Source organism: Mastomys coucha, unplaced genomic scaffold (genome assembly GCF_008632895.1).
Source record: "Mastomys coucha isolate ucsf_1 unplaced genomic scaffold, UCSF_Mcou_1 pScaffold22, whole genome shotgun sequence".
Lineage (NCBI taxonomy): Eukaryota > Metazoa > Chordata > Mammalia > Rodentia > Muridae > Mastomys > Mastomys coucha.
The window spans coordinates 6,585,164-6,608,119 of record NW_022196905.1 but is presented as its reverse complement, the minus strand read 5'-3'; the positions used below and the strand labels follow the sequence as shown (position 1 = coordinate 6,608,119).

Here is a 22,956-nt window from a genome sequence, read left to right as displayed (position 1 = left end):
AAAAAAAAAAAAAAGAAAAAACAATTGAACAAACAAAACCCCAAAACAAACCCACCAAACAAACACACAAACACAAAATCCACCACCATTACCAACAACAATAACACCCAGGTTTTAGATGACAGAATATTTTGTGTTTTCTCTACTTCATGCAATGCAAGGTTTACTTAATTAAATAAAAAATAATATGGAGCTATCTTAGTTATTGAGAAAATTCAACCCTGAGTTCCCAGCCAGTGAACGGGTCATTGTAGTGTTTGTCTTCCATGTGGTTGAATATGGCTGCTCAGCTCTTGTACCACAGCTGCTGCTGCTTTGTCCTTAACAATGGTTGGAGATATAGACCGTGTTGTTTAGTAATCACAACCAGGGGCCTCCTAGTCACGTGACTGAATAGGCCTAGGACCTGCAATTCTAGCAGCTTTTGCAGCACCCTTAGAAATGGATAATCATTTTCATGTTTCAAGATTTTGATGAGTCGAGGAGACATCCTTTAAATCAGCTTATAGGAAACACTTAACAAACAATGCTATTATATTTTAATACTTTCTAGATCTCCTTACAGCCGTATAAAGCAGTCCAGTACTGATTCTATTAAACATTCTTGCTTATTTTTGATCTCCACATGACTACTAAGGAGGACCCTTTCTCTAGGAGTCCTCCATCAATTCTCCATCTGAGTGTTTCCCACTCATTTCTTTGAGCCCTGTTCTGGGTCTTCCTTGACTTCAGTACCTTAATTCAATATATTCACTCACCATTGCTATTCATCCAGTCTCACGGTAGACCACTGGTGACTGTGGTGAGGCTAGACAGGCAAGATCACCATAGGAAAGTCACTGGTTCTTGTCACCAGGCAGCTTCCATTCCCACAAAATAAGTGAACCTTCCATCAATACTGCAAAGACAGCTATTGACTTGCAGCAGGTGAAATGGTTAGGAGGTGAGGTCCGGGCTAACAAGAGGGCATGTCCCTGGGCACTGGCACAGTCTGTGTTGAAAAGATTTTCTTGAGGAGGTGGTATTGGGTTCATATCTAGAAAATGATGAGGTAAGATGAAAAGAGAATCTATCATGTTCTCTACCTGTGCTACACCCAGAGGAGCTCAGCCTGTCTCCTAGGAGCAGCTGATTTCAGAACACATTTTCTAACCCCATAGTGAACAGTTAGTTGCCACTTCTTGGCAGCTCACATATAATTACTGTCAAAAATATTTATTTGACTTCCTTCCAAATACACCTCATTCATCTATCCATTCATTTAGTCAACAAACATTTACAGAACATCCAGGGAGGTCTTTTTCATACTTTGCATATCAATTCTGTAGCCACACACCTTTTCAGTGTATTCCTCCATCTCTAGATCTGGTTTTATTTAACTATATGAACGATATGCTTTGGTTTCTATGTCAGCAACTTAATCCCTAATGCCACAGTGCTGAGTGCTTGGGAGGATCTTAGTTCTTGGGGAGGGGAGGGCTATGTCCTCAGGACTGTGTTAATTCTATTGTTATGGGGATGAGTAGATAATCACAGGAGTGGTTTGCTAGTGAAGGTTCAGCTTCCCTCCTTCCCCTCATGTTCTCTTTCCATACATTTCTCTGCTACCTGACACTGCTCACCATGTTATGTGGCCCTTAAACTTAAGCTTCCCAGCCTCCAGAAACTTACTTCAAATATACACCTATTGTTTATCAACAATCCAGCTTGTGGCCTTCTGTACTGGGCAATATAAAATAGTCTAAGGCATCATTTTAAAACTTTGCTAGTAGGCAACATCTTTCATCACATGGTGACCCATTCAATGACTTGCACATAGTTGCCTCTCTGGAAGCTGATAATCTTTGACCTTTGTGCAAATCTCTCTCACAGCTCTCATCTGTTGCCCCTTATAAGTCCCTGGCAGCATCCTGCAATGTTGAATGTTTCTAGCCTAACAAAAAACATAATTAGGAAGGTAAATCTGCTGAAGCTGAAACAAATCATTTAATTCATTCCACAAGCCAAATGGAAAATGATTTTGAGATTATCCACTGTATTGGGTTATCTGCTCTACTGCTCTGTACCATTAGCTCAGGCAGTTGGGGATTGCTTGCAATTCACAAAGAAGCAGATTGTGTTTGGTTTGCATTGGCTGTGTATCCTTCTCTGAAGAGGCTATGAGTCCTCTCCAAATCAGCGAAGGCAGCCAGTCAGGGTGGCCAGCAAGCCAAGTCGGGTTCTCCTGTGTTGGTGCTTCTGTGTGGTGCAAGCATCTGCACATGTAGACAGGCTTTCTTCTGTCTAGCTCCTTATCCGCTGAGTGGGGCGGGCCTAAGAGTGGTTCAGTCATATGGACTTTTGGGTAACAGAGATTCCTCTTAGGATTCTACCTTTCTTAGGAAGGATAATTGACCAGACACTTCCCTGTCTAGAGTCTACATAAGGCAGATGTTGCCTGAGTTTCTGAAGAGGTCTACAACCTCCTCACCATGACAGATTTTGGAATGCTGAACATCTCCGTGGTCAGATTCTCTTGGATGCTTTACCGTAGTATGTGCTATTCAGGGTACACTCCTATATTTGGTTAGGCAGAGTGGTAGGACCATCATGAGGAACTCTTTACAAGTTCAGAGTGACTTTATCCTGAGACATACTGCCATAAGTAAAAGACGGCATATAAAGGAGAATAGCTGAAACACCACAACTGTGAAGTAGACCATGAAGAAGGCCAAAGGCAAAGTGGCCAATACTACAGTTTTGAAGAGAGTTTAGCTCTTTGTAAAGCCTAAGACCAAGTCTTTCAGATACACATTGGCAGGGAGAGGATGCAAGAACATACGGAGGAGTGGATAAGTATAAGATTATCAGATACATAAGAATAAAGTTTTCTTGTTTGCCTGCTCCAAGTATGGCTGGATAGTCTTAAAAGATTTTCTTCATCATCTTCTCCAAATTAATTTAGAGGTACTTTCTGTTCTCTGAGGTGTCGTGGCTGCTAGTGATTGTAGGCCTAGATGCATTTGGGGCCAATGTGAGCCACCCTGGCAATGTTCGGCTTCGTAGGCAAGAGAAGCAGAGCCAGGCATTGGAAGGTATCACATTTATTACACTTCTTCAGAGTTTGGCTCTACTTCCTCAGAATGTAGGAAGGCTGAAGTCTTAAGAAGGAAACATTTAATAAAAAAAAATGTAACTCCTGATTCAAAACAGATCATTTAAACTGATTAGGCAATTTGCTAATATTACTTTACGAATGATCTTTTTGATGCTAACCCAGATAAAAATAACACAATGGAGAATATGTGTACTGTAATTCTCAGATTCAAAAAGCATTACTATTAACATTACTATAAACCACAGAACTGTATTAGCAAGTTGTAAAAATATAAGAAAAACTTAGGTTTAACCACATGTTTAAAAAGATAGCTCAGAACCTTTGCCCTTAGCCTAAGCTGTTAAAAAAAAAAATTCCCATTAGACTCTCTTGATGCCAACAGTACCAAAGCATGCTAGATCCACTCTGCTGTCTTCCCAGGACAGTTTCTTCTCTCCTTCCCTACTCTAATGCTCATTGCAAATGTTAACGAATGACTCTGAAGGACAACAGATAAGCTAGCCATACAAATGCAAGCAACTGGATTTTGTCAGTCTCCAGGAACAGACCCTCTCCCCGACACTGTGACTGCAAACCCATGAGCCCCTGCTTAAGGAGCTCTCTAGCTAGTGTTCCCAGATCTCTCACTGGCAAACAGTGAGAATACTATTGTATACTGCTTTCAGTTACTGCTTTTGAGGTGATTTTTCTACCAAGCAATAGAGAACTGACATAATTATTCTTTCTATAATAATATTGCATAATCACACTTTTAAATGGTTAGGTCTATATGGTCTTGTAGGATGCAGTGTATGAGGTTATAATTTGCCTACACTTTTCAACCTATCCACATTACAACATAAAATGCATTGCTTTAGATTTAGGTCTGCGCTCCTGTTGCCACACAGGTGTTGCTCCTCCAAAGGAGGAGGTATGATTTTAGAGGCACAGCTGGTACTCAGGAATCATCCAGCACATCCCACAGCACTCTCATCCCATTCTTCATTTGTTTTCACAGACAGACTTGGTCCAGGTAGGACTATTTTGTTCTGAGGGGTTTGAGAGGAACTGTCGGTGTTGACAACTCTTCCCTTATGCACAGTCCTATCCATACTGGAATTTACGCTAAAACTGTTCATTGACAGTCTACAGGATGATCTAGGCAGCCTTTCACGTTGGTCCTTCTCTGTTCCGCCCCAGGGAGAATCTGACCAACTATATATTCATTGCTATTTTCCCCATTATTTATTACCTAGACAGAATAGCGTGATTAATTATTGATCATAGACCAGTAACTGATTAAAGTGTGGTTCTGATCAGCAGTCAAGAGTCATCTGTTTCCAGGCATTCACGGTTCTACATAGACAGTGACAGAAGAATACCTTTCTTCCTGCATAAAATATGACACCTGTGGACAGACAGAAGTTACCAGCCAGTGTCAGAGCCCCTCAACAGCACTTTGTCTTAATAAATGTGAAATAAGGGTTTGGCAGAAGAGAGAAACTGTTTGGGAGATTTACATGTAGCAAATATGACCTGAAATATATTAGGAGACTTCTAATTGGAATTTGTTTCTCTTACAGAGTGGATGCTTGGCTGAAGATAAACTCACTAGGCATAGCTTCTGACCATTTGAAAAGCAGGTCAGAATTTGGCTCCCTTTCTTCTTCCTTCCCCCCTTCCCTTTCTCCCTCTGACCCTTCCTCCCTCCCTCTCTTCCTCTCTCACTTTCATCTCCCTCTCTCTGTTTCTCTGTTTCTCTCTGTCTCTGTGTCTCTGTCTCTGTCTCTCTCTCCCTCTCTCTCTCTCTGTCTCTCTCTGTCTCTGTCTCTGTCTCTCTGTCTCTCTCTGTCTCTCTGTCTCTCTGTCTCTCTCTCTCCTTCTCTCTCTCTGTCTCTCTGTCTCTCTCTCTGTCTCTGTCTCTCTGTCTCTCTGTCTCTCTCTTTCTCTCTCTCTCTCTCTCTCTCTCTCTCTCTTTCTCTCTCCCCCCCCCCTTGTTGAAAGTTGAAAGATGACATGACATGGTGGGGAGGAACAGGAAAGTTGTTCCCTGTCAGGGTCTTTCAGACCTTCCCAGATATTGACAGAAGATTCTGCTTTTGTCTTAACACCCTTTGTTATTGTTGCTCTCATAATGGCAAATGGGAGTCAGGGCAAAGGAGAGCAGGGGCTTTAGGGTGTCCAGCAGTGTTGTTTCCAGAGAGAGGTATCTCAGCAGGTCTGGTGTCAGGCTCTTCTTCACTACCCCTGTTTAAGCTTCTCTAGTTTCTTCTAGAAGCTTGCAACCATTCTGCTGTTTAATTTTCTCCCCCGCAACAGTTGCTCACGCTCCAAGTGGCCAGTGCATTTCAAGGACATTGTTGTTGTCCACTTCAGATGCTTTTCGGGTCTTACAAACAACAAAAGCCCAATTAAGAAAATCGAGTGAAGACCAGAAGCCATCTGTGTCCAATTTGCAAACTCTTCTTCACGGCTGAAAGTGAAGCTGGTACCAGTTTTCATTCTACAAAAAGGAACAGTAGAAAAATGATGTGAGTCCTTTAAAATACATTTTTAAAGATCATGACAGCAAGCCTGTACCAAGAAGGCTGATATTCACTTGAAATAGGTGAAGCCTTAAGAATTAATGCCCAATTGTTAATTCATGGGAGGATTTTCATTGGATGTCTCCAAGGCAAAGGAAAACTGCTCTTATTGACTGGGATCTAAGAGATGGAGGAGTGAGTGGCTGATCTTGACTGTTGGACGAATACAGTGAACTCTGGATGGACTTACCTCCCTGAAGTTGTTAGGTTCTCTAATCTAAGAAGTGTAGAAGCTTCTGGCATGCTCAACAAAGTTTGAGGCAAATGCTTGAGAGTTGAGCCATCCAGGTTTATACCCAAGCTCTCATTCTTTTTTTTTTTTTAAGATATTGTCTTTATTTACATTTCAAATATCTCCTTTCCCAGTTTCCCCTCCGATAAAAAAAAAATCCCTGTTCCTTCCTCCCTCCTCCTCCTCAACAACCCACCCTCTCCCGTTTCCTGGTCCTGGCATTCCCCTATACTGGGGCAAAGAACCTTCACAGGACCAAGGGCCTCTTCTCCCATTGATGACAGACTAGGCAATCTTCTGCTATACATATGCTGCTGGAGCCATGGGTCCCATCATGTGTACTCTTTGGTTGGTGGTTTAGTTCCTGGGACAAGCTCCCATTCTTAATTTCCATTCTTGATTGCATCGCCTAACTGGCCACCATACTCTCTATTCATCTATAACATGAGTGAGATTCAATTGTGAGATTTTCATGAAGCAACATGCATAAAAACAGTAGCGCCATTCTTGACATGTAAGAGGTGATGAGTAAGTCTTGGCTAGCCATTTTTTTCAGATAACTGTTATAGAAATTTGATTTCCAGGAGATGTGGGTGACACTGGAGACCTGGTAGGACTTAGACTTGTACGTTTGCCCACATATATTCAGAATGTGCTCTCCAGTCAATTAAAAACAGAGTGGTACTTACAGTGCAATTTGTGAGTGCAGGTTTCTAAACATTTATTTGAGGCATGGACAACAGAAAGGACAATAGAATCTTTAGGAAACAAGTCTATTTACTGAACACCCACTGAATGAACATTATGTGATGGATACTGGGTGATGGCTTGGGAGACAAAGATAAATAGAATATTGTTCTTGGCTTAAGATTTTATAGTCTGGTTACTCTATGGATTTATTAGCAGGAGATTATGTGTTTGGTGGAGAGAGCTGTTATGGAGATGATGGGATTCAGATGGCAGCGGGTTGGGGGGGGGGGTTGTGGAACCAGGAAGGATATTTGGGAGAAAGAGCATTTGAGCTGCAATTCAAAGAGCTCGTAGGGGGTTTGCAGGCAGACAGGTGAAGAGAGGACCTGCCAGGCAGTGGGAGCCATGCAGAAAGAGAAACCATGGAAGACCATAGCCATTCAGCTCCATTAGAACACAAAATACACAGTGGAGGGAACACAGCTGGATAGTCTATCCAAGCCTGCCCACTATTATACCACATGTTCAGTTTGAACCTTATAGATGAGAGGGAGTGACTGAGAGGTTTTAAACATTTGAGTCATAGAATCCAATATCTGATATACTGGTTGGCAGAATGTAGGACTAACTGGAGGCAGGAAGCAGAGAGATAAACAGTTATGAGATGATGGCAAATAAATACCCAGGCTAGAAATGAGGAAGAAGTCACTGGTCCAGGCTTATGGAAGTAGTCAGAGGAAGAGGAAGAAGGGCTCAAGAGTGAACCAGAGATGTATGGGCTAGAGCGGGCTGCTGGTCAGTCACACCGCTGTTCAACATCTGAGGTCTACTGTGATCTGCAGTGGTATGTCACAGAGCATAAGCTCTTGCTGGACTTGCCTGGGAGCTCTTCATTGGCCAGCTCTTACTAGCTCCTTGAAATTCTAAACAGACCATAGTAATGCTGCTCCAACCCTGGTGATTGACGACATAGCTTTAGCCTAAAAGCATAAGGAATATTCACTGTCTGTGAACTTCAATTTGTCACTGAAAGAGTTTGCAAAAATGAACAATGCATTCCTTAAGACTTCAGGCTTCTTGAACACTTCAAATAAAAACTGTGACCACTTAGATATCAAATCTAAATATCCATTCTCACAACTGTCTACCCATTCATTTATCCATCCTCCATATCTATGATCATCATTGGAGAACCACAAAAGTCTCTACTGAGTTATAATATAATATGAATTAATTAAGCAACCACTGGATTCTGGAAATAGCTGGGTAAATTTAGGATACTATTGTGGAATCATCTTTTATTTATTTATTTTTTAAAAATCTCAACCCTTCAAAAATTTGTTTACTTGCTCTCATTATGCAAATTTTATGTTCATTAAAATCTAATATACAATTTTATAAATGCAAATGTAAGTTTTGCACATATAATTTCTCTGTGTGTGAATAGAATGTTTCAGAGAGTTTCTTGCCAATAAAGTAATTACTGTGGACATTAACTTTTGGTAGATGCTTATGTGTATAAATATGTACATCTTTGTATATGTGTATATATACTTTTACTTTTATTCTCTCTCTATATATATACTAACCACCATAGAACAGGTAATATTAAAAGAAAATTTGGTAGCACTTTAAGATTCTATCTTTGTGAATCCATTTTATATTCATTGTAATAGGATTGATCAAAATGAATTCATTTGGTATTCATGTAGATGTCACATGGTCTTCCATAGGTATTTCTTTGTAAATTAGCATTTCTCAGAGGACACTTAAAGTGAGTGTTACTGAAAGTCTTCATTACACATATTGCTGAGATTAGTACATTAAGGACCATGTACTTACATAATACTAATGCATTTCTGCCACTTAAAATACTACATTACCCATTTCTGATATCTAGCAAATATCTCAAGCAATTTTGAGAATTACTTACATCCTAAGGAAAGAAGTACCTTTATGATCAAGCAGGTTGCTTGTATTTTGTTCTGATTTTTTGAAAGCTAAGGTTATATTAAATACAAATAAAAAGAGAATTAAAATGAAATTTATATGATGACCTCAGTGATATTTAAATGACTCTCACAATCAGGAACCCAAAAGGAAAAAAGAACCCACAAACACAACAAATAACCACAAAAAAAACTTACTTATTTTTTAATTTTTGACAGAAGATCACCTTGGTTTTTTTTTTAATGCAAATGAAGTGAGGAGGTTGTGGATCATGCATTTACCCAGAAAACATTGAATTCCTAGATGCATCCTTTTGGAGCTAGATTCATCTGAGAAACAAAAACAAATAAGCAAGCAAAAACCTAAAGCTACCACCATTGCTCTTGCCTGTCTGTGCCTCCCTTCCTTCCACTCTCTTTGTGCTTTCTCCAGCAAAATTTTTGCTGAGATTCTCATGGGTTTCAGCAGGGAACACAGGCAACTCCTGGGACAATCCCATTGCTGGAGCGTTCCAGAGCAGGGCATGGCTACTGCTGTATCTCAGTTGCTTGAGAATTTTTACAGCAAAAGGTCTGGTGCAGAGCCAGAGCATAGCATGGCAGCAGGCTTGCAGGGCCATGAAATAAAGCCTTGGGGCACAGCAGGGTATTCTAAATCCTGGTGGGATTATTCTTAGAATCACACTTTAAAGATAATATGCATTGAAGAATAGGGTTTCCTGGTACCCTGTTGGTGGAATGCTAAACAGAACAGCACAATGGAAAATAACATGGCAGCTTTTCAGGAAATTAAAACTAGAACCACCATATGATCAGGAAATCCCACTTCTGGGCTGGGTATTTATCCAAAAAAAGATAAAATCTGGATCTAGAAGGGTATTAGCTCGCATGTTCAATGCAACACTTCCCACAACTACAAAGGTGTGAGAATGCCTAAAATGCCCACGGACAGATGAACTGATCAAACTATACCACGCACACACAGTGGAAAGTTATTCAATCTTAATACAGTGATGACTGTGAGCACCAATATGGGTGGACCCTGAGGGCACTCGTAGGCTAAGTGCAGGAAGTCAGTCGGTAAAAGACAAATATTACCTGAGAAATCTAAAACAATCAAACTCATGGGATAAAGATGGAGTGGTGATTTGTAGAACTGAAGGGGAGACCAAAATGAAAATGGTTAATTAAAGGGATATAGGTTTCATTCACCCAAACAAGCAAATCTTAGACCTCTTTGGGCAGCACTGTGTCTGTACCACCAATCAAGTGCACCCTTGACAGTTTGTTGAGCAGGTGAGTCTCCTTTTATGGTTTCTCAAGACAGTACAGTATCTGAATAAATGTGTTTCTAGATTAAAAAGTTTGGTGCTCAAGAATTTGGGGTCATGCATGGGTGACCCTTAATGCTTCTCAGATGCATAACTCATCAGCTATAGAACCCCAATTCTTCCATTTTGTATAGCTTTCCGCTGTCTTTAACCTTCCTCTGTGTAGGTTGTCTATACCTGTTACTGCATTGAGAGCTATCCCTCAGATGGGCGTTCTCCTTGCAGACACACTGTCAGGACACATCACCTTATTTGGTGCTGACTCAGTGGGAGCCAAATTTCCAGCAGTCTACCAACTCACACCTGCAGAATTTGCCGGCACATCCGTTTTGCAAACACACAAAATGGGTAATTGGGCACACAAATGCCTATTTGCATTGCAATTTGGCATTTGTATACACAGTGATGGATTTTTTCATGTGCAAATGAGAGGGACACAAGTGCAAAATGGATGTCCTCAAGTGAGAAGGGTGCCTTTAAAAACACATACATCTTTTCAGAACCCTGCTAAACAGTGAGGAGTGCCAAGGAAAGCAGTCAGGGAATGGATACTGATCACCTGCCATCTCAGGTAAACTCCCCAGGGAACCCAGCTCCCTCGTGGGTTTTCATCCCTCAAAGCAGTAGAGATAGCCAGAGGGTTTTTTGTTTCATTGTTTTTTTTTTTTTTAAAACCATAACAAAGGACTTGGGGAAAGTATCACAAAATCAGCTAATAAATATTAACACTTTGACTGTCATGAGCATAAGAACTCTTACTGAGTTTGGCATTTTCTGATGATCGTCATATGATACCAAGCAGTACCATATTATTCCCTTGCAATGGTTTTGAGGTGTGTCATTCTGTCTTAGCAGTAAAATTATGTACACATGCATACACAGAAACATTTGTAAGCTTAGATTTTTGAAGCTAGTTAAGATGGGGCAGAAAAATACCGACTGACTTCCACAAGGCATGGGTGCACTGTTAACATGCCCCCTGGGTTCTAGCTCAGTCTCTGGTTTCTCTCTACTGTTGATCCTTGACTTTTTGAAACCCAGTGCTGCTCATTTAAACCTCATCATGTCCAGAGAGGCCCAGGAAAAGAAGTTGGGCTCCCTCAGTACCTCCTAGGTATGTTCGGCCAAGGGCTGTCATCTCTATACCTGTCATCCTAGCCTGATCCCCTGCACTAGAATCCTCTGCATTGTTTTTTTGCTCCTGGCAACTCCAAAAACCTCTTCTTTGCTCTTTCCTATTCTGAATGCCCTACTCTGTCTTGGCTCTTCTTTCTTCCTTTGTTAAGGCAGATCCTGTGACACCCAAGGAATCTGCTTCTAGAAGGGCCCACTTATAACTTGGTTTGTGCTTTCCCAAGGCACATTCCCTTGCATTTCTCAACCTGAGCTCTCTTCAGATACCCCTGCTGCCTCTGCACTGACCTATGCACCAGCTGATTCGTGTGGCATCTCTGTGCAGCCATCATCTCTGATGTAACATTTACAGCACTGTCCCCCCCCACCCCCATGCTCTTGCTTTTTCTGCTTCCTCCTCCTAGTACCTGACTTACTTGCTCGGTCTCCCCATATCCTCCCTTTCCACTCTCATAAACAAGGGCCAGCAAGTCCTGTTTTAAGATCTAAGGATCCCAACCTTGCATTGCAACCAGCACTATGTTCCTCTCTGACTAATTGGGGCTCCTTATGCTCAACAGTACTTCATTCAAAGTCTCTCTTAACGCTGCACTAGCCTGACTCTGAGCACACAGTTATGGTCACCATTCCTCACACAGTAAGAAAGGGACAAGTCTCTAAAGAAACTTAAGTCTTTCTCAGCCCAACACAGTATTGTAGACTAACTGGTCCAGCATCAGGAGGAGGACCACTCCACCAGTTTGATGCAGCCCGTGTTTGAACTTAAAGAAAAATTATATGTATATATATATGCATATATATGTCATACATACATGTTCTACACAATTATTGTTTATACATAGAAATATATACAAAATTATATATATGTATATATATATATATATACATATACATATATATATATATATATATATATATACACATACATATATATCTCCTTTGTAATACTTAGCTAGCCATACCGTAATACAAAAATTCTAGATGAACCCTATTTAAAGTCCTTCGCCTTTCCATGGTAGAGATCTGTAGGTCAGCAGAGAAGGCTGCAGAGTTAGTGGCTGGGCAGAGCCATGAAGCTCATCATGTGTTCCGCCTTCACCGTGAGCCCGCACACCAGGTTATTATTATTGCTTTATATCTAAACTCCGGTTCCTCCCCTTTCCGCCTCCTCCAGAGTAACAAGGGCCTAATAGGCTTCATGTACAACTGCCTATTTTTATTAAAGACAAGTGTAATCTTTTGTAGACCAAATGTCCCTATCATAAATGCTAACGGAGAAAAATATTAGGACTCATTTATTTATGAACCTGTTAATAATGAGGTGCAGTTATGAATAAAGGCTTCCTCAGCAGAAGCTTCTGAACAAACAATGCGCAGTGGGGGAAAAGCAGCTAGTTAGCCTTCTTGACTTAGATAAAGCTACGGAGAAATGACAAGTGCCAGTAATTAGCACAGCCTCTTCAACAAGATAACCCTATAAATCTTTGTCTATTTCAATCACCAAAGACTCCGATCCAGTGTAAAATTAAACCTGGGATGCCATCAATTTCTGTTAACCTCTTTATATTGTTCTGTGTTTGTGCCTATGTGATAGATAGATTTTGTCATGTTATTAAATGGTGACATCTCTACACACGTGACCTAAAAACTGTTTGCTCCTTAGCCAAGTGTTCTTAATCATCCCTGTGCGCCTTACAATAGGACAGCTACAGATATTCCCATACAATGCAGGGCAAGTTCTGGTTGTTAGGACTCAGGGAGTGTTTGTTGAGCAATCAAGACCTAGCTGCAACACAGATACAGGTCTAGACTGTAGACCAAACTGTTTGTAAGGAAACCATGATTGGCACTATCTCACCTGGTACATCCCTCCAGCCTCTTTTACAAGCTCCCAATTATCTCAGTAGTTACTTTTAATCTAGGATCTTTGGATTTTTTTTTTTATTGAATGTTCTTCACTACCAATGGTTTTTCATTCATTTACTGTTGTTATTATCAGGGATAACAACAAAGACTACCATCCAAACTGGGGAACAGTTGGAAATGATAAGAAATCCTGTTGACCTGGGGTGGGTTCAGGTTCAAAGATGGGAAACCTGGTGCAGGCTCAAGAGGAGACTGGCAGAGCCTTTAGGTGCTCTTTAGGCACTGGCTCCATCATTGCATTGCTCATGTGAGAAGGAAACCATCAATTAGACAGGATGGAGAAGTGATCGCTTACTTTAGACGAAAGAGCTACCTTTAGCCTAACATGTTCTGTGCCCCACTTTTCCCCTTACTAACTTAAATAAGGTTCATTCAGGTATTTGCTTCCATGTCTAGATTTCCTCTTAACCTTCTTCCTGGGAACATTTACTCTGAGTTGAGCCTCATTTTTATTGTAAAGTGTCTCTCTCTGCTTTGCTTAACTGTAATATGTATTCTATCTCTTCTTGTCAAATAACAAGACGAAATACTTGGGCCCTCATGGTGAGGAAGGTCTCAAAAATCCAGCTTTTCTAAACCTCTTGGTTTGAGCCCTGATTGGCATAAGTCCCTGGAAAACAATAAATATTAGTTAAAATTGTATTTACACAATATTTAAAAGTACATATTTTCTATTCAAAAAATGCAAAAAATTCACAACAAATACATTCACTAGAGCACATTTAGATGCTATTTAAAGCACAAGTTTGCTTTGTGTTAGATGGGGGAGGGGAGACTTGGAGGCAGGTGTTGCTTACCAAGAATCTTCTGCCTTGTGAGAGATTCCCTCTTAGAATAGAATGGGATGGAATGGAATGGAATGGAATAGAATAGAATAGAATAGAATAGAATAGAATAGAATAGAATAGAATAGAATAGAATAGAATAGAATAGAATAGACCAGACCAGTTATTACTCAGATTTTTAGACCTGGGAAATGTCAGTCAGTAGTTAAGAAAGATAGTGATGGATAGTAATGGAGGGGAAGCAAGGGAGGGAAGACAGAAGGAAAACCAAGAAGACACCTACAGAGTCTCTCTCTCTCTCTCTCTCTCTCTCTCTCTTCCTCTCTCTCTCTCTCTCTCTCTCTCTCTCTCTCTCTCACACACACACACACACACACACACACACACACACACACACACACACACACACACGGCTGGTAAGTGTTTATGACAGGGCTGTTTGAATCACTGAGCAGCCCTCTGAAAGGCTGGCTAATCACAGAAACCTTGAAGCAAAGCAGGAAGGAATTTTCTTTGAAAGCTCCATCAAACAAATGAAATCCATGACAAATGGAAGAGTTTGCCTTTTGGAGAAAGTTGTTGTCTACATGAATCCCAGGCACTGATCCCATGCTCCAGATCCCAGTCAAGAGTGTCTGTGTAGGTCCAGCCTTTCCCTGCCTCCCTGGCTCTGCAGCTGAGGCTTCAGCACCACCAAGCTAGGCTGCCTGCTGGCTTACCCTCCCACCTTTCATGTAGCTTGGGCTTTTACATAAAAAGTTTGGGTGCATTCTGAGTCTCCCTGTTCTAAGAAGGAAGGAGGAATGAGAGAAAAAAGGAGGGAGGGAAGGAAAGAGAAAAAGAAAGTAGAGTAAAATCGAGTGTGGTTTAATTTCCATTATTTTTAGGTGTTAAGTTTTTGATTAGCATACTATGTCTTAAGCTACTGTATTAGAATGCTGCTTGACTCACTTCCAAATTGAAGACCTTTTTAAAAAAATTGAAGCAGTCCAATAATTTTAAATCACTCTACACTGTGCATTGCAATTTAAAATTATTGGAGTGCTTCAAATTTTTATAAGCCCTTGAATTTGGAAGTGATCAAGGTTCTAGGCATACTCAGTGTAGAGCAATTTAAAATTATAAGAGCTGTCAAATTTTTATATAAGCACTTCAGTTAGAAAAGGGATTTGGGTTCTGGGCATGTGCAGAGAAGAGCCATTTAAATTATTAAAAGTACTTCCAATTTTTTCCCCCAAGCACCTGATTTTGGAAGTTTTGGTTTGTATAGCTGAAAGTGACAACTTCCTTTGAGAGAGCGAGTATAAAGAGACTTGGAATCTTTCAACTAGGCCTGTGTTGTAGCGGAGTGAAGAGGCAGCTGGCCTTCTGGTGTGATGTGGAGGGCACCAAGTCTCCTGGACAGTTTTTTTCAGTGGCATCACATTATATCAATATCTTTCTTTTGTGGTTAAAGGCAGTTCTGGAAGACCCTGGTTGAAATATTCTTGTGGGGGGAGTGGTAAAGTTGTATGCATTTAATCCCAGCAGTTGGGAGGCAGAGGTAGGTGGATTTCTGTGAGTTTGAGGCCAGCCTGGTAGGCATAGTGAGTTCTAGGCCAGCCATCCAGGGCTTCATGATGAGACTCTCTCATAAAATAAAATAAAATAAAATAAAATAAAATAAAATAAAATAAAATATAAAATAAAATGTCAGTAACTTGAAATAACTCTCAAATGAAAGTGTCATAGTTTGGATCTGAACTGTCCCGTACTGGCTCACAGCTTTAGGAACTTAGACTCTAATGTTGATATTTGCATTGTTTGAGAGGTTGGGTGTCAATGGGGACATTCTAGTTACAGGACATTTAGCACTAGACTGAACCCTGAGAATCATAGTCTGGCCCTGGTCCATCCTAAGTTATCTATTTCCCCGAGTCAACAAGATGTGACTCAGGCACACCCTAAACTTCTGTTGCTGTAAACTACATGGCTCTCCACCGGGATAGCCTTAGCAACTCTTTCTTCCCTTAAGTTGCATCTGTCAGCTGCTTTGTCACAGCCTTGAGGAAAGGAATAAACACAATTACCATGAGACTGGAATGTGGCTTTACACTAGGGATAGTGTGTGTGTGTGTGTGTGTGTGTGTGTGTGTGTGTGTGTGTTGGGGGCAGTGTTTAAAACACTTTGATAGTAAGGAGAGAGATGGTTGTCTCTCATAAGTTCTGAACAGGCATCAGGTATATTGGTTCCTAAGGGTGTGGCTGAGAATATTCCAGATGGTAGCATAAGAGGAAATGGTGAAAGCTCACAAAGCTTACTTTATCTGTGTCAAGATTTAAGTGAGTGCAGATCCCTCCCCAACAAAAACTAATCACTAAGAAGGGTAGATTCTGACACCTTTAATGTTCATTTGCATTATGGCTTCTATGATGTCAATACTTCTCTTTTCTGAGAAGTGAAACATTATTCATCTGAAACATTTTAAGGCAAAAATTGAAAGGTAGGTGGAATCAATAGGTTCAGCTGGCAGGTTGATTTTCTTCATTTCATCTTTTGGCCAGCATTCCACTGCTGTGAAAAGAAAAGGGGGGCAACTATAACAAGATGGGAATAATGTTCCCCTTCTAAAGGTTTATTACAACAAAGGAGAAGGAAAGATAAATGGTATAGAAAGTAAACTCTTCACAACTATGATTTGGACTAATTGTTCTCCTTGATAGGCCTTGGGAGGCCATTTGAAATATTTACTTTATCAGAAATGAGACAATCACAATGTCACATGTGACTTACTATTTAGGAAATGTCTTGGGATGGATTGACCTGATTCAGGGATCTTTAATATTGGCAATAATTCATTCTTTTGTTCTTTGGTGACTGCAAAATTTCCCCAAAAGTTGAAATAGTCATTTTCTGAGGAGTGTGAAGCTCTCTCTGTCTGTTGTGTTGCCAGAGCTCCATGTGTCCCTTATGTTCTTCTGTTCTCCCTCAGGAACTCACAGTTAAGGCAACAGCCTTTAGAGACCCTGGACTTCCATGGGCTTCAGAAAAAAAGAAACATGGCTCCAGCTTTACTGCTAATTGGAGTTGGGCCCTGAAGAGTGTTTGGAAGATAGGAACCATTGATTTTAGTAAAAGGTTTGCACTTCCATTAAAGTGAGATTAGCACATATCTCTGCCTTTGCAAAAGTCAGTGAATGCTTCAGGGCCTCACAGGGAAGTTGCTCAGAAGGCAGCAAGCTATCTTCCATCCTAACAGGAGGTGACTATGGGGCTCAGCACATTCGTGTGTAAGAGCACAAGGCTCACTTGTTTTCTTTTTTCTATTCTCTCTCTCCTCTTTCTTTTCCTCCTCCTTATACTATTGAGGTTTGGACCCAGGACTTGCTGCACTTTCAGAAGAGAGTTCACTTTCTAGCACCTATATAGCAATCCACAATTGTCTGTAAGCTGTGTTTCAGGTGATGCCTCTTCCTTTCTCAGTGAGCACCAGACGTGCTTATGGTCCACATACACACAGGCAGGTAAACACTCATAAACATAGAGTTTATTGAAAATTTAAAAATTTTCAGACACTGTCTCCCTAAATTGTCCAGGCTGCCCTTGGACTTATCCTCCTGCCTCAGTTTCCCACACAACTGGGCTGTAACATTGGATCCAGTATGAGTTGCTATTTAAGAGTTAGTAATGCAGGGACAGCTTTCTGTTTCAGCTGGATGAATTCAAAGCTAAACCGTCATTCCTTCACATTAATCCACAATTAAGAAATTATTGAGTATATTAATTAATGAGTTACCATCTGTTTATTGAATATAAGTCATTGTGTTAGGTGCTAAAAGATACTATGTTAAATGAGAGACAGTTATTCTTAAGAAACAGCAGTAGAAAAGTGGGCACACATGGTTAGATTCATAAGATATATTTTATTATAATGCATGTTTATAATCTAATATAAAACATGATAAAATATAACATATTCTATAGTGCTGTTACTTTTTATAGTGGGCCTGATTCACTGCAGTGTCTGCACATATAGCACAATCATTTTGCACAGGTTATTTGTTCAATAAATATATGTTAATTAAATGGAGAAAGTAGAAATCTCTGTTCTTGAACAGAGCTTTTCAAACTTGGGCCAAGTGAAAATAACCTGGGAATGTTCAAGGAATGCTGGCTTCCCCAGGGCTTGCTCCAGAGTTTCAGATGTAATTGGAACAGGAAATCATTGTTTTATGAAGCTTCTTATCTTAGGTTGGGAATTTCAAAGTTGTTAGAGTGCTTGCTTAGCATGAAGGCCCTAATTTCTGTTCCTAGCACTAAAGAGGTGGTCCCAGCACTTGAAGGTAGAGACAAGAAGGAGTTCAAAATAATACTTGACTACTCAGCAAGGCCATGCTGGGTACCTGAGTCCTTGTCTCAGAGCAAACTACTAAAAAGCCTCCTGTAAGAATCTCCATACCATGGGACCTCAGAGGAGGAAGAGATGGATTGCACTTGATGGAAAAACAAAAGCTTCCCATTATAGGAAGTGGTGTCTGAGCCTGAAAGGCGGGTATCACATGTGCAGGGGTTGCTGGGAATTGGGGTAGAGAAACTGGAAGTCTTAGCAGTCGGAATGACATGGGCAAAGGTAAAATCATACAGGGTGTTGTATTCTCTGGAAGAAGCTAGCCTGGGTTAGCATTGCAATCTACTGTGTGACTAGGAGCAGTGGGAAAAGAATTAGCTGAAGCAGCTGAGTTAGCTTGTAGAGTAACCGCTGTAAATTTCTCCAAAGCAGGAGTTTCTTCTCCTTCTTCTGAAGAAGAAACTAATGGAATTTGGAAGCTGAAATCAGTGTTCTTTTCTCTGTGTCTTTGGGAAACACTAGGGCACCGTAGAAAGTGAACAGGGTGCATGTTAAGTCAGAGGAAGGAAAACAAGCCAGAACTTAGGACTTCCAAGAGACCTTGAAGGGGAGACTGTGAGCTGAGAGACCTGGTGGGATGAGACTAGGATTTGGGAAGTAGGTATGGAAAAGCCTTGGATAGATGTGCTGGGCATTGGCAGTGTGAGGAGGAAGAGCAAGCTTCGGCTAATGTTTACTAAGGGGGATGGGAAATAGGTTCTGAAGAACTTGAAGGTATAGGTGCAACCACAGCTGCAAATGCTACTCAGGAGTTCAGGGGCAAGAATGGGTGGGGTTCCAGAAGGCGAGACCTAGAAGCCACTCTACTCTTTCCTTAGGCCCTGCCCCTGTCTTTCATCAGCACATGAAGCAGGGAGACACTGACAGAATACAAGTGCCTGTCATTGGTCTTCTCACCAGAGCCTCTGTCTTACTTAAGACTTCTAGAAAGAAGCCATTTAGAACATGTATACCTAGCTCTAAAAGGAAAAGATTTGAATAAAAGCCAGTCCTGGAATTAAGGCAGGGCAGAGTGGTGTCAGGGGTGAAATTCAAAAGACAATACATAATAATTGGTTTTAAAACGGAAGTCAGATGAATCAGAAGGTCAGACATATGAAAAGAAAGAGATTTCCCGAGAAGACTTGGGAATGAGGCTTGAGGAGCTGTCAGGGAGCCAGTGACAGGGATTGTAGTGGGATCTGGGTGTGGCCTGCTTCTGGGGACTTTTGCCATCTGCATAGGTCTGAAAATACTATGGGAAGGGAGTTCTGCCTGTCCTGCTTGTCCATTGTTTCCACAGAGAGCTATTTCTATTGCATGCACCGTTGCTGACTGATTCACTCCCAGAGATTCCATTGGAGGTTAGAATGTTACTGTCTTTGCTGAAAGCCCCTGGTCACTGATGGGAGGACTTACTGGACTGGAGTATGGCATCCTAGAGAGAGAAAAGATGAGATGTTGCCTGCACTACAAATTCACATTGTGGGTGAATGAAAGATGACAGGCTTAAAGGAGGGTGCCTTAGTCGCGGTGGTTGTAGGAGTGGGCTCTGGACTTCCACTCTAGAGCTGGCCTGCCTACCTCTTCCCAAGGAAGGCCACTCCAGTTTGCACACCTGTCCTGGAGCGCAGCCTGACATGTGACATGTGACCACAGGCTGCAGTTTTGACCTCTTGATCTCCTAATCTTTGCTCCAGCCACTGCTAACTCTTTTCTAGTTTTCCTTAAGTGCGAATTTCAGACAGCCTTTGGGAATTGGTACTCAAAAGGCCAAAATGCGATGTTTCCATTGGATATATCTGAACAGTTATTGTCCAGTTGTAGATAGATCTCCTCTACTCTCATGGCTACTCTGCATTTCCTCCCAAGACCTTCTTATTATACTGCTGATATTGAGTACTAAGATATTTTATGTATTTATGTATTTATTTATTTATTTATTTATTTATTTGTGTCTGAATGTTTTATATTCATAAGCGTATGTGTACCTATGTGTCTGGTGCTTATCAAGTTGAGAATAGGATATCAAAGCCTATGGAACTGGAGTTTTGAGTAGTTGTGACCTACTATGTGGGTACTGGAAACCATGCCAGGGCTCTTTGCAAATATAGCAATTTTTCTTAACCACTGAGTCATTTCTCCATCCCTTAAAAAGAGTCTTATTTTTTAAGTCAAAATGTTGGTATGAAAAATTTAAACCCACTAGGATCCTTTGGATCAGGGCCATCCTGAGCATCATCCCCAAAGCATCTTGGACCTTTTGGCATTCTTCCATGACTATGGCCAACACAGAGCCAAGGATGGTAGCCTCTCTTCACGCTGCCACCTGCTACTTTTCTGAGACTGGTAAGTAGGACAGAGTGGTTCTCCTTCCCCAGATTCATATTCTGGCCAGATCAATCTTAGCTGCTGACAGCAGAGATCCTGGGAATAGTTGCCAAGACTCAAATACTAGCTCTACCATATCCTAATGGTTCAATCTTGGTGTATTAATTGCTTTTTTTACTGTTGTGATAAAACATAGTGACCAAGGCAACTTATAAAGTAAGTTTAACTGAGCTTTTGGTTGCAGAGGGTTAGAGTCTATAATGACAGAGGAAAGGAATGATGGCAGGGATAGATGAGAACTTAGATCTCACATCTCAGGCAGGAAGTCCAGAGAACACTGCTAAGAGAGGGTGGATTTAAAACCCCAGAATCCACCATCAGTGATACATCTCTTCTAACAGGCCCATGGCCCCTAATCCTTCCCTAACAGTTCCACCAGCTGGGGATCAAGTACTCAGAAATGTGAACGTAGGGGTTGGTGTGGGTCATTCTCATCCAAACTGCCATGCTTGGTCACATCTTTCTGCTTTGATTTACGTAGTTGTAAAATGTAAATAAGGAAATGATAAAAACAAGTGGTCAATGAGTCCACGTCTTTTGTGCATGGGGTGGAGGCAATACCTGCCCAAGTACTGAGTACCCGCATTACGGGGCTGATGGAGTTTGGCCTGTCCTAGTCACATACACGGCCTCAGTTTGCTACTACAGAGTCTGAGAGAAAGACGTTGGGAGGGTGTGATCACCTTCACAGCCACAGTGTCCCTGGCCGGCACAGCCCTCTCCACTCCATCTTCTGCCTCCACCACATTCCAGAGTGCCTGGCACAAAGCAGAGCTCAGTCACTTTGGATTGTGGAACTCATAAATGAGTCAGTATGTGATGGGCTAAATGGCCAGGCAGGGAGAGTTTATGAAGTGCGAGAGAAGGAATGGGACCTTGGGGACAGGATGGTATTTTCAGGCTTTGGTGTCCCTGGTGGAAGTGTCTTGTGGAACACCTTCTCAGCTGTAAATGTGTCCTCCTTTTACCTGTAGTCACAGACCTTCTCCACTTCTAATCATTAATTTTAAAATGTCTAAAATAACAGACATAGGACAATCAAGATTTGTACTTGCATAGATTTATTATAGATTTTATTTTCTGTTATTAATAAAATTCATTCGTTCATTACATTTTAAATTTCATGCTTGCTCAGGGTTTACATGCGATAGCTACAGTGCGTGAGAGCCCTCCAAACTGTAATTTGGTGAAAATTCCCTGTGTTTTTGTCATTAGACTGTTGTCACCAGACTGGGGAAGGAAGACACTCTGTACCAGCCAGTCAACCTCTATCCCTCTGCGCTTTACAAGGGAGTAATAGTTAAATCATTTAGGTTCTAGTGCTTCAGGGTACCCGAGAAACAGAACAGGGTTTGCTCCTGTAAGGAAGGGCTAACTAGCTGTAAGAAAACCTTCCGCTGAGTTTTCTGAGCAACAGTCATGCCATCTCAAGGTTGGGCCTCTGCAGCTTCGGAAGGGGTTGTTTTCTTTCAGAATCTATAGAAATATTCAGACTTGTAAGAAACAGATATTTGTATGTCCACCCATCCAGAAGGCAGCCGAGCTCTCCGTCAGGTTAGCACAGCACAACCTATTCCCATAATTGAATCTAAACTTCCTGTTACTTTAGACTCATCCAGTCAGGGAAATGGAGGCACTTTTCAACCCTTGCTTCATTTCATTACTTAGAAAATGTAGCCAAAAGGGGATAATGATGAGAAATTTTCTAGAGAGGCTCCTGGTTCGGCCTTTTTCATAACTTTTCATCCACCTTTGTTTAGTGGCCCCTTCATGTGCCCAGTACAGATGCTTATATGCACCCGGAGACTGTCAGGGGACGACACAGGATTTTTGGAGCCAATTTGTACTGTGAAGAACGAGAGCAGCCAAGGACTGTCTCCATGTCTCATGACACACTCCACAGAGAGACACTCCAGTCACCAGCTTGCTTTCCCCCTGTTCACAGAAACTTCCCTGCTCGCCGCTCTCACTTCAGACGTGCTTTCCCTAAACCTTTTCTTGGCTGGAATCATGCTAATGTTGACAGCTCTCCCCGCCCCCATCCCCTTTGTTACCGCTTGCAGCCCAGGGAGAATGGGAGGTGAGCTTGTCGGAGGAGATGAAAGATGGCAAGAAATGGGTGTTTGGGGACCAGTTCTTTGGTGACATGGCTCTGCAATCCTTTTTTCACTCTCGGCGCGCCTCACTCCTCTCTCGCCTTCCCTCTCCCTCGCTCCCCCTTCAGTTCCCTCTCATTCTTTCTGAAATGGTGTGTGCCTCCAGTAATTTACATAATACTCTCCTGACACCTTTACTTTAGTCATCAATCACGGTACCTTCTCTCAGTCTATCTTTTGTCTGAGCATGTCTCTTCTTTATCAGGCCATGCACAAAAGATTAATTTCACAGTTTTTCTCCCTTCTTTCTTTCCTCGCAAGATACAAAGCTCACGAAATGACAGAAGCAAGATAATGAAAACAACAATGCGAGCAGGGTTTTTTTTTTTTTTTT

The 22,956-nt window shown here is 41.4% G+C and overlaps 1 long non-coding RNA gene across 2 annotated transcripts in view; it reads left to right on the top strand.

Annotated features, from left to right (window-relative positions):
- The window catches only part of LOC116070759, a 90,398-nt gene that overhangs the window by 29,010 nt on the left and 38,432 nt on the right, over positions 1 to 22,956 (top strand). For both annotated transcript variants that reach the window (XR_004110550.1, XR_004110549.1), the window contains exons 6-7: positions 4,660 to 4,719; positions 5,396 to 5,607. This is a non-coding gene — a long non-coding RNA (uncharacterized LOC116070759). The remainder of the gene's footprint in view (positions 1 to 4,659; positions 4,720 to 5,395; positions 5,608 to 22,956) is intronic.